The sequence below is a fragment of the Panulirus ornatus genome, chromosome 1, assembly GCF_036320965.1.
Source record: "Panulirus ornatus isolate Po-2019 chromosome 1, ASM3632096v1, whole genome shotgun sequence".
NCBI lineage: Eukaryota > Metazoa > Arthropoda > Malacostraca > Decapoda > Palinuridae > Panulirus > Panulirus ornatus.
This window is the reverse complement of record NC_092224.1, coordinates 34761463-34774658: the sequence shown is the minus strand read 5'-3', so window position 1 is coordinate 34774658 and position 13196 is coordinate 34761463. Positions and strand designations below refer to the sequence as shown.

General features: G+C 40.2%; 1 protein-coding gene across 1 annotated transcript in view; it reads right to left on the bottom strand.

Annotated features, from left to right (window-relative positions):
- The window catches only part of ktub (Tub domain-containing protein ktub), a 599936-nt gene extending 594734 nt beyond the window's left edge, over window positions 1-5202 (bottom strand). The window contains exons 1-2 of the mRNA XM_071661614.1: window positions 4505-5202; window positions 1946-2710 (exon numbers count right to left, since the gene is read on the bottom strand). The gene's annotated coding sequence lies outside the window, so the exon portion shown is untranslated. The remainder of the gene's footprint in view (window positions 1-1945; window positions 2711-4504) is intronic.
- Window positions 5203-13196: the final 7994 nt, after the last annotated feature.

Sequence of the window (13196 nt, the reverse complement as noted above, 5' to 3'; positions counted from 1 at the left end):
GCTTATCAAGTTAATTTTCTCTATTCTTCGCAAATAATGGACACTGTCTCATCATTCCTTATTGTAGTCTTTACTTTGAATGTAAAAATTCTCAGAATTCCCATTCTAAAACCTGTCTCCAAGGTTGTCACTCTAGGATGTAAATGCCCTAAACTTTAAGTTAAGGGCATTCTCATTGAAAGATTTTTGCTCACTCACTTGAAAGTCTTCAATGATGTTTCTATACACCGTGAATTCTCCACCTGCATCACTGTTAAACCTACATAGTTAGAGAATTCTACAGCAAATTCTTCAACCTCTAATGCTCGGCATCCATGTGATGAATACAAGAACTTGCAGATACTTTTTAAAAACTTAGCTCCGGTATGAACAGTCTACTTTAAATAGAAAATAATTAATGTTCATATATGAGCATTATCATTTCTTAAGACAAAAAAGGATGCTCTCATTTTGTGATGTGAGCTGCTGGACTGCTCTAATTTTATCTAATGAAAAAAAAAAAAATGCTTAAAGCTGTGCACACAATGTTTCACCACATTAACAATCCAGCACTGTGCATTGTATCATCAAAACTTGGTTTGTCACTGCCAATTATCTGAATGTAACTTACATGATGTCAAGTAATGTAAAAAAAGAAATCTTTGTTATAATGAAATACATAACCACTCCTGTGACCTGAAACATGGGAGCATTTGGACTAAACCCTAGGACCTATTACATTCCCCTTTCCTTCTCTTTCCCTAGCTTTCCCTTCCTCACTAAACTCCAAAGAGCCCCCCAACAAAGCCTTCCCAAATTCTTCAACTCCCAAACCTTTCCCTCCAGTCAACAATCATGAGAGATTTTCGAGGGTTTATCTTTAGCCTCCACCAACTGAAACATGGGCCATATACTAATACTGCAAGAGTGAAAGTGGCTTTAAAATTATCTTGAATAATTGGAGATGTTAAGATCTTTCAGGTGGTGGTTATAATCTGACCTTGACGACTAATGACCTTGCAGGTGATGAGCCTAAAGCCCAACTAATAAAACAACCTGAAACATCTCAAACACATTCTCTGTTGTTCCTAGTATTCCTGTATGACATATATCAAATCATTTATCATAAAGAAAAAAATACAATTAATATCAGTATCAAAGTTTTTTATAACCACATTATTAGATGACACCTCTTTAAATAATACTACATTCAAATGTGCTTACTATAATTTTTTTCACAGAATATCTACAATATTTCTAAGCAAATCATTTTTTGTATGAATTAAAATATGCATTTTTTACCCTGCATTCCTCATAACATCCTCATCCTGTATAAATAGAACCTGATTGTTAAAATACACAAAAACTACCTATGATAAACAATAAGCAACCAGTTATAAGTGTAGATCTATAAAAAATGTAATTAACATTATATATATATATATATATATATATATATATATATATATATATATATATATATATATATACATATATATATGGTCAAATATCAATGTAATATATACAGAATATGAACCATGTATACTACTGAACTTAATATCACATTATGATTAAACAGGCAACAAAATTTCTATTAACATTTTGTTATGAAAGTACATACATGATTGTATTCTGCATCGTACATGCTAAGAGTTCCATCCTTGGGTAGAAGGAACATAAAAAAGTAGGTCAGGGGCAGCAAATACACGCAAATAAATCGCCTATGCAAGTGCAGACTCAGTATGAATACCCTAAGATATTGCTTGGATTCATATTATAGATCAATATCCCATATACAGCAACATTAGTCAATATATGACATGATGAGACAGAAAAATAAAATCTTAACGTGACCCAGGTTCTGAACTTGGGCCGTTCGCTTTACCGAGACATTAACAGCTGTTAACAATGGTTAAATACCTTCAACCTGTGGATATATGATGAAGCATTAACGCCTTGACCTTACCTGATGTAGTGGTGCTTGTGACACTGATCTGATGGTCACATCAACCCGTCTCGAGCGAGAAGAAAAGTTTGTCACAAACTTTCACAAGAGGATCAACTTTGCCGGTCGAAAATCGTAGGAAATTGCCCACAGTGGGGCATGTTAACGCGAAATTTAGAGTTTGATGACTGAAATGTGATTTAATACACCGAATCCCCACGAGAAAACAAGTCACTGGCACTCCATAACTCACCACACGAGCTTAAAATCCACCTGCACTACCAACACAGCTTGGCATCACCCACCCGCGACACGTTGCCATAGCGACGGCCACCAACACACCATGTAACGACTGTTGTGATTGGTGGGCCGTCCCGATCTCGCCTCCTGATTGGCTCCCGTCCATCTGTCAGGACCTCGCTGGGGAAAATGTCAACAAATAACGCATGTTTGGCATACCATTCACCAGGCCAAACTAGGTGGCCCCAGGAACCTTCCATTTTACCTATCCATCTACTTGCGGGGAGACAAATGAATGAGTGAATGTATATATACGCTTGTGATTATGCATGTGTGTATTAGTTATGTAACTCCTTGACCCCTTTTATGAGGATCCTGCAGCGTCGAGGCTGCCTCACGCGCGGGTGGAGGGTAAGGTGGGATCCATTGGAGCGGAAAGGTCCTTGACGAAGCTTTACTCCTTTCCGTCCACTGGCAGTCATTCAGCCTTGTCGATGGTGATTTTTGGCTTGCGGCGTTACTGTTTCTAGACATCCCACGGAACACCTAAACACAAATACATATGATTAGATAGATGTATATTGAGTAATTCATACATATGCAGAAATGTATATACATACACATGAAATATTCAGCAAGCTGTAAACAAGATCAGAACTATAAATATGTTTCTCAAGTTTGCTCGAAGAGCTAATTGAGAAGGTCCAGAGGAGAGCAATAAGGATGATATCAGCATTAGGGGAGATGAAGGACTTTTAATTTGCCTACTTTGGAAAAAAGAAGAGTGAAGGGTGACGGACGTTAACATTTCTACAACACTGATGAAGGTGATAGTGAACACTTCATCGAGCGATGTTAGCCACGAAAACCAGAGGGCATAACATGAAATTAAGCAAGAAACTTGTTAAAACAGATGTAAGAAAGTATTTTTAAAGTATGTGTGGTGGACGAATGGAACGAAAAGAATAAAGACGGTTAATGCGAAGAATACACAGAAATTTAAGCTGAACAGGAACGTTCAAGAGATGGGGCCCCATGAGCGTAAAACTCCCTCCCCACACAGTACAAATAGGCAATTATTCACACATTATGGGAAGAGTAACTGTAGAAAAAAGTGCAGAGCACTGTTAATCATATATCATCCTCTAACGAATTTCAATATACCAGTGTAAATATACAATTAATAATGAGGGTAGTACATAAAGCATAAAACAAGCACTTCTCAGAGGTGTTAAATTCTAATACTGGGATTCATTTACGAAGAGCTTGGCAGGGAAATGTGTATTTTCACTGAGACAATCATGATGAGATAAGCTCTTACAAGGTATAATTTGAGCACATTAGGATCAGAGGGACTTGATACACCATCATTACTAGATCTTATCTTCACACACACACACTAGCATGGACATTGAAATTAACTAGCATGGATATTGAAATCATCTTACACAATACACTAACTGGAAAGAGAGATCAGGTATTGCTGAAGTTTGATGATGTGGTAAATGAGTGCATAAAATTAAGAATGGAAACTGATTAAACAAAATTATACAGAAATCAATTATTTCTTGAGAAACATAGTTCAGTATCCAGGAACCATAGTGCGCTGTGGTGAAACGCTTTGTGAAATGCACATGGAAGGTGTAGAGACGGGTACTCTCTATTTCCTGGAAACAAAGACGACATTTATCCAAATCATATTGAAAACTTCCCAAGTTGTTCTACAAATAGTTACCAAGAAATTTTGTGAAGCTAGTCTTTTGCTCCATCCACCAAAGATTTGTAACTGAGCAAATGCTTCCTCGGAGATGTCCAAGTAGTTTCCACCAACTTAGTCCCTCCCTATCTGTTAACATCTATACTGAGGATTCATATATCGTTCACGATAGGGGAAAATGCTGGATGAATTATCTAATATAATGCTGATAAGAGGTGGTAGTTCCCTCCGCGGACGGTCCCCAAACGAAACCGTTATACTCAAGCGATATATATGGCAAGTCTTCTAAAGATACATGAAATTAGATAAGTACAATATGCTATTTCTGATGGCTATCCACTCACTCTTGTGGATTTTTTTTTCTTACCCAGTTGGGTCACACAATTATGACAGGTATGGGTACCTCTTCAACCACCAACTTTGTATCATTCTTCGACATTAGGTATAGTATAGACATGGTAGGTCGAGACGCTAGAGCTCAAGTTTATCCTAATTACAGAATGCGAAGGGATGCATGTCGTTGGTGATGGGATGTATGACATATTCACGTTCATTCTACCTTATGACTTTCTAATAAAAATTTTCCCTCAGGCACATTAATCCTGCAAATTGTTTTTATTTACCTGTTCACCCGTCCGACGACCTGCCTTGCCGAAGAGGGTGGAGGATTTCGGGAGACAGCCTTTTCTTTGCTACTTTTCTCCTCTACTGCTTTAAAAAAAAAAAAAACTTCTCTTTCTTTTTCTAAAGGTGCGTTGAGGCCAGACCACCTCGCATGGAAGCTGGGTCTGTGTGGTCTGTGTACTTAAATAACAGATTAACTGAGAATCGCGTTTGACTACACGAGAGCGTCATTTGACTGAAAATATGTTCACAAATATTCTACTCGGATGTCACCTCTGGGCCTGTGAGCCATGTAAATCACTTATCACATATCAACGCAACCGTCTTCATTTTCTTAAATCTCATTAAGCTTCATTTCTCAGTTTTTTGACAGTCACTGTCATCAGAGAAAGGCAGACATGAAATAACACAATCGATTTCTGGAGTCTAAAATCAGGGGATCACCTTCATTAAGTGATGATTAATTTTGCAGTACAAACCCTGTCATAAACTCACGGCGGTTGGTTGGTCCGTGTGGGCAAGCGATGGGTGATGCCGCTTCCTAACTGGCTTTCCCATAACCTAGTTTGTGGGAAAGCCGGGGACGTAGCCACCACACTTTTAAAAACCATGCGCGCGAGATTGGCTAACGGTACCAGCAAAAGCAATTGTTTTGGCGAATATGAGTGAGAAAGTGAGTGTAAGTGAAGGACAGTGGATGAGTGAGTACCGGTAGAGTACCTACCTACCTACCTACCTACGAGAGAGAGAGAGAGAGAGAGAGAGAGAGTTTAACATTTACTAACCACAAACAATGGGATCCGTTTTGACAAGTTTACAAGAACGGGTCAGGAGGGTCCGTTTCCTTTTACAGGCAAGGGGTTTAGCTGCTAAACAAAGGCAGTTGGTACTGTAGTGACCGAGAGAACAACAGAAAGCTACAAGGCAGACTGATTGCTTGTATGCAAGTTTTCTCCAATATGAGAAGAACGCCAATGATAAACTGGTTATTTCAGTAAACTATTAGATATCATTCCTATTGGCTTTGTAATACTTCAGCGTTTGTTCTTGATGAATGCATCTTGAGATGATATTACTCCATAAAACATGTTAGCTTTTGCAGTTACAACGGATAAAGATGTAACGAATTAAAAGGTTTTCCTGCTTAACAAACACTTCTAGACAAGAGGTACTTGCGTTTCCTAATATCTTACCATCGGTAAAAGAAAATTATATAAAAAGAATTAGTATGCCATGATATGTCATGGATTTGAACTACCCATCGTTCAGCACTCCTGAAATATAGCATTTGCAAAAGCTTTTCTACGTATGAAAGTTAATGCAACTACATTCCTTCACTGATACAAAAATTCTAACATCTATATACTGCCATAGCTCTCTTAAGTTATTTAGATATGCACTGTAGCTTTTAAATCAATATGATGATGTTTTACATCGCATCTAATAATTCGTCACCTCTACAGGTGTATGAAGGTTCTGCCATACATTGTTCTATTATCGCGCTAACAAGACAGACAGACTTAAGGAGTTACGATATATGGTTTCCCATATGCTATGTGTAGTGGCGGGGAACAGAAAGAATACGGGAGCAGGAAACACTTTCTGAGCTAGTGATATCTGTCCGTTTAAAGACCACAACATCTGACACCATTTCCAGCCGGTGAGTTTATTCTTAACATTACGTATGTGTTTGGGAAAACAATAGTTGACACAGTGGTGTCTGTGCCGTGGACCGCATCAGATAACATTGACAGGCACCCAGGAGACACTGACAAAGTCCAATAGACGGCAAAAACAAAAATTAAGGCATTTTTATTTTCCACCTGACGAAAGTTGAGAGAGAAGATGGACCGTTCGATGTGTCATTTTTGTAGGCGAAGTTTATACCGAGTTCAGTTACCGCCGGACGTATGATAACGATGGAAGATATAAGATCACATCTTTAGGATGTTCCGTATTTTTTTCTCTCTCTCTCTCTCAAAGATGATGCTTTTGCATTGTGATATTTCAGAGTGGTGTCGAACCTCTTAGATTATGAAAATGCTATTGACCATATTTGTTTTTGAAAAGCCATGTGATATAGAGGGAGTAAGTTAGGTTTGATTGGCTGTTTTTGTAAAAGAAGAAATACTAGTTTCAGATCAAGGGGACAGACTTTTCCTTTGAAGAATTTGTGAGAATCCATGGAGGAGTGAACTGTATGTGGCACTTGCGGATCTGAAGGAAGCATATTATGGGAATGACAATGAGGTCTTGTGAAAGTCGGTACGAACATATGGGATGCTTAGAAAGTTACTAACTGTGAAGGGATGTGCACACGAATAGGAAGGCAGGAGGGCGAGTGGTTCCTGGTGAAGGCGAGTCTGTGTCAAGGATGTGTGACGTCGCCATGGTTGTTTAATTTGTTTATGGACGGGGTGGTGAGGGAGGTAAAAATAACTGTCTTAGAGCAAAGAGTGGGTTTAGACGGTATGTTACGAGTGAAGGAGCATGAGCTTGAAAGAGTGTGTAAAAGAGTAAAGACTAACCATGAACAAGAGTAAGATAATGAGATGCAGCGTGGGTATGAGGCAGGATGGTTAGAGGGGTTAGATACAGCAGTGGTTGGAACCAAGGTGGTCGAAGTGAGGTAGCGTTAAGAACAGATGAGTTAGCCTTGGAGGAAAAAAAAAAATCCTCGCTTGGCTGCTTTTGAATAGTAGTAACGGAGGGGAGGATTTCCATCTCTCACACCTCATAGTCACCTTCTACGACGCGCACAAGTTACGTGGGTAATATTCTTTCTCCCTTATCCCCGGCGATAACAGGGAGGAAACGGCAGGAGGTCAAGAGGACAGTGCAGGGGCTGTAAAAAGGGGGCAAATGAGCGTTGGGGTGAGCGAGTACCAGCAAACTTCCAGAAGGACGAGAAAATGTTTCGGAAAAGGTCGAGGTCGATAGTGTGAGAAAAACATGAAAATAATGGTGAAGGGGCCAAATGGGTAAGTGGTAACTGGCAGTGGTGAAGCGAACAGGTGATGGAGGGAGTACTTTGAAGGACTGTTCAATGATACGGTCAGATATAGTGTAGGGGGTTTGAATGAGAGTATGTGAATTGAAAGTTATGGCAAGTGGCTTAGTGAAAATAGAGGTAGTGAAAGCCTTGTGTAAGATCAAATGTGGCAAGGCAGCTGAAGTACGTGGTGCAGCAGTTGAATTTCTTAAGTTTTGTTGATTGGTCAGAAATTTCAATGTGTGCATGAATCAAGCTTGTGGGATGACGGAGTGCATGTACAGTGTCGTCATGTAAAGGTGTAAGGGGAAAAGGCGAGCGTCTGAATTATGTAAGTACGTTTATGCGTGCTAAGCCTTTCAGGAAAAATTTTCCTCCTCCTGATCTGTCTTGTAGGAAATGATACTGGATGGGATGATTTCCATGCCTTTTGGCCACCTATTTACATATACGAGATACACCTATATCATATGAAAGCTTTTGTTTTTGCCAATGGGTACTGTGCACTAACGCCCTCACTCAGGTTACGGTCCGCTTAAAGTATATTTTTGGATGACCGTTGCATGCGCGTGATGGAGCGAGACCGAACAGCGAGGGATAGCGTGTATGATCCCCAATGAAATACATGTAATAATATTTAACCGGAGCGAAAGCGAACCGGGAGATGAGCTCTAATGTGCATCAGGCCTAAAAGTATTTCGAGACTGTCAGTTATTGACAAGGATGATATTCATTCTGCATGCATCAACATGTCCTAGGACTGTTAGTTATTGACAAAAATGATAGAGATTCTGCATGCATCATGTCCTAGTAATGGCTAATAATTTCACATGCTATTATCAGATACATAGAAGTTTACAGTGGTTAATCTAATAAAAAAAAAAATTTCGAGATGGCAAGAGGAATAAACAAATAACGGCCTCATTCACACTCTAGCTGTCATGCAAAATGCACCAAAACCTGAGAACTTTATATACCCAAGCTCCACAGACCTTTTTAGGGTTACCCCTGATGGCTTTCTGTAACCAGATTCAGCAGGTGGCCACCTGAATACCACAACACTCGAGATTGTTTTATCCTATGCGTCTTACACCATGGTGCACGTCCAGGCTCGTCTCTAAAAGCATTTTTCACACCATCCTTTGATCTCGCCCTCTGTCTCCCATCCCCCACTTAGGTATATAACCTCTTTATCAGACCCTCCTCACTGATCTACTCATTATTTTTGAATACTCTGCTCAACTTTTTCAATCATAATCTTACTACCACACCAATGACTTACCCTATAATTTTGTAATCGATCCACCCTACTCACATTTCAGCTTGCAACATATCCACCCTCTTGTACTTTTTAATCTATGGTCCAAACCTCGCATCCATACAACACTACCAGGACTAATATACCAACGGATCATACCTACCTTTGCCCAAAAAGGCACTGACCTCTTTCCATACTCCTCAATGCACCAAGCACCTTGGCCCCTAATGATAACAATAATAATAATAATAATAATAATAATAATAATAATAATAATAATAATAAATAATGATAATAATATTATCATTATTATTATTGAGTTGAGTTTGAATGGAGAAAATTTGGCTGTGGAATGTTCGATACCTAGGACTGGACATTGTAAGGAATGGAGCTATGGAAGTGTCATAGGGAAGGTGAAGGGGGAGCATTGTGAGTGAAAATAGAGCCCACTTTTTGAGTGGGCAAAAATGCATGTTTGAAGCTATAATTGTCCAACCACTTTTCTATGGATAAGAGGAATGGGATATAAATAAGAAAGTGCAGAAAAGGGCCGATGTGTTGGAAATACGTTCGAGGGCAATTCGTGGCATGACGTGGTTTAAGTATTACAAAAGTAAGAGGAAAGTGTGGTACTAAGAGGTGTGGTTGAAATGTGAAGAGGGTGTGCTGAAATGGTAAGGACATACAGGGAAAGAAAAATGAGGTGAGGTTGACACAAGACAATATATGTGTCAGAAGTGGAGGGAACATGGAAAATGAGGGCCCAGTTGGAGACAGAAAGATGGAGTGAAAAGATAGAGTGCTTGGAGCCTGAACATGCTGGAGGGTTCAAGGTGTGCACAGGATGTAGTGAATTGGTGCCATGTGGTATAGAGGGGTTGATGTACTGTCAATGGCCTGAACCAATGAATATGAAGGTTTGAGGCCTGGTTATGGATATGGATGTAAGAATGAGATCCTTCCTTTGTCTGTTCCTGTTACCTCTACTTTGAGAAACGGTAAACAAGTTTGAAAGGAAAAAATTATCATAATCATTAATCTGGTTGAGTGTGCAAAAGGAGAAAGTTAAGAGTAAATGTGGGAAAAAAGCAAGGTTATTAGGTTTGGCAGTGAAAAATAGATTAATTGGAGGAAGTCGGAATGGAGACAATTTAGAGGAAGTGGTGTGTTTTTGATACCTGGATGTGGATATGGCAATGAATGGAACCCTGGGAGCTGAAGTAAGCCATAGGTAGAGTGTGGGTAAAGGTCTTTGGCACACTGAGGAATATGTAGAAAGAGAGGTCACTGCCTCACAGCCTTTAAGGGCAAAGGCAGTTATGTCACATGAAGTATGGTAGTCCTATCAGCGATGAATGGAGACAAGGCATCATCTTGTACATTCCTGTTCTCCAGCCTGATCTTGTATATTGCTCTGTTCTCCAACCTGATCTTGTATGTTGTTCTGTTCTCCAGCCATAGGTGATGTCACCATTGATGTTTAATCTGTTTATGAGGTGAAGACAAGGGTCTTGGGGAGAGGGACAGGTCTACAGTCAGTTTGGGTGGGAGAGGCTTAGAAGATGAGTCAGTTGCTGTTTGCAGGCCTTGGATAAAAATGTAAATGATTGGGTGAAAGTGATGGAAATGAAATGTTTGGGGCCAATGTGTGGTATAAGGAGAGTTGATCTACTAAGAAATGAAAAGGTGAGAGAGAGGTTTGTAGAGGTGAAAAGCACTTATACTTAAAAGACCTGGACATATGGAGAGGACGAGTGGGGAAAGGATGACTCAGAAGATATGCATGTCAGAAGAGGAGGGAACAAGGATATGGGGGTATAAAAGTTGGTGGAAAGATGGACTGAAAGATGATTCGTTGGCTAAGGGCCTGAATATGCAGGAAAGTGTGGGGCACGCAAGAAATGGAGCAAATTCAAACGAAGCGGCTTGCAGGGGATGAAATACTATCAATGGGCTGAACCTGAGCATATGAAATGATGGCAGTAAACCAGTTAGGTCTGAGGGACCTCTTGTGGAAATGGGGCTCTTGTTTCAGTGGATTAAATATGAAAGCTCTAAAGAGTGGATGTAAACAATGAGGCCATTTCTTTATTCCTGGCACTAATGGAAAACATGAAAAAAAAATACTTAGAAAAGCAAATGGATTTGTATGTAGCATTTATGGATCTAGAGAAGGCATATGATAGAGTTGATAGAGATGCTCTATGGAAGATATTAAGAATATATGGTGTGGGAGGCAAGTTGTTAGCAGTGAAAAGTTTTTATCGAGGATGTAAGGCATGTGTACGTGTAGGAAGAGAGGAAAGTGATTGGTTCTCAGTGAATGTTGGTTTGCGGCAGGGGCGTGTGGTCTCCATGGTTGTTTAATTTGTTTATGGATGGGGTTGTTAGGGAGGTGAATGCAAGAGTTTTGGAAAGAGGGGCAAGTATGCAGTCTGTTGTGCATGAGAGAGCTTGGAAAGTGAGTCAGTTATTTTTCACTGATGATACAGCGCTGGTGGCTGATTCGTGTGAGAAACTGCAGAAGCTGGTGACTGAGTTTGATAAAGTGTGTGAAAAAAGAAAGCTGAGAGTAAATGTGAATAAGAGCAAGGTTATTAGGTACAGTAGGGTTGAGGGACAAGTCAATTGGGAGGTAAGTTTGAATGGAGAAAAACTGGAGGAAGTGAAGTGTTTTAGATATCTTGGAGTGGATTTGGCAGCAGATGGAACCATGGAAGTGGAAGTGAATCATAGGGTGGGGGAGGGGGCGAAAGTTCTGGGAGCGTTGAAGAACGTGTGGAAGTCAAGAACATAATCTCGGACAGCAAAAATGGGTATGTTTGAAGGAACAGTGGTTCCAACAATGTTATATGGTTGCGAGACGTGGGCTATACATAGAGTTGTGTGCAGGAGGGTGGATGTACTGGAAATGAGATTGAGGACAATATGTGGTGTGAGGTGGTTTGATCGAGTAAGTAATAATAGGGTAACAGAGATGTGTGGTAATAAAAAGTGTGGTTGAGAGAGCAGAAGAGGGTGTTTTGAAATGGTTTGGTCACATGGAGAGAATGAGTGAGGAAAGATTGACCAAGAGGATATATGTGTCAGAGGTGGAGGGAAAGAAGAGAGGTGGAAGACCAAATTGGAGGTGGAAAGATGGAGTGAAAAAGATTTTGAGTGATCAGGGCCTGAACATGCAGGAGGGTGAAAGGCATGCTAGGAACAGAGTGAATTGGAACGATGTGGTATACCGGGGTCGACGTGCTGTCAATGGATTGAACCAGGGCGTGTGAAGCATTTGGGTTAAACCATGGAAAGTTCTGTGGGGCCTGGATGTGGAAAGGGAGCCGTGGTTTCAGTACATTATACATGACAGCTAGAGACTGAGTGTGAACGAATGTGGCCTTCGTTGTCTTTTCCTAGCGCTACCTCACGCACATGCGGGGAATGGGGTTGTTATTTCATGTGTGGCAGGGTGGCGATGGGAATGAATAAAGGCAGACAGTATGAATTATGTACATGTGTATATATGGATATGTCTGTGTGTGTATATATATATATATATATATATATATATATATATATATGTATACGTTGAGATGTATAGGTTTGTATATTTGCATATGTGGATGTGTACGTATTACATGTGCATGTGAGTGGGTAGGACCACTCTTTTGCCTGTTTCCTTGCACTACCTCGCTAATGCAGGAGACAGTGACAAAGCAATATAAAATAAAATAAATATAAAAATATAAAGTGTGTGAAAGAAGAAAGCTGAGAGTAAATGTGAATAAGAGCACGGTTATTAAGTACAGTAGGGTTGAGGGCCAAGTCAATTGGGAGGTAAGTTTGAATGGAGAAAAATTGGAGGAAGTGAAGTGTTTTAGAAATCTGGGAGTGGATTTGGCAGAGTATGGAACATGGGAGCGGAAGTGAGTCACAGGGTGGGGGAGGGGGCGAAGGTTCTGGGAGCGTTGAAGAATGTGTGGAAGGCGAGAACATTATCTCGGAAAGCAAAAATGGGAATGTTTGAAGGAATAGTGGTTCCAACAATGTTATATGGTTGCGAGTTGTGGGCTATAGATAGGATTGTTCGGAGGAGGGTGGATGTGTTGGAAATGAGATGTTTGAGGACATGTGGTGTGAGGTGGTTTGATCGAGTAAGTAATGAAAGGGTAATAGAGATGTGTGGTAATAAAAAGAGTGTGGTTGAGAGAGCAGAAGAGGGTGTGTTGAAATGGTTTGGTCACATGGAGAGAATGAGTGAGGAAAGATTGACAAAGAGGATATATGTGTCGGAGGTGGATAGAACGAGGAGAAGTGGAAGACCAAATTGGAGGTGGAAGGATGGAGTGAAAAAGATTTTGAGTGATCTGGGCCTGAACATGCAGGAGGGTGAAAGGCATGTAAGGAATACAGTGAATTGGAATGATGTGGTATACTGGGGTCGACGTGCTGT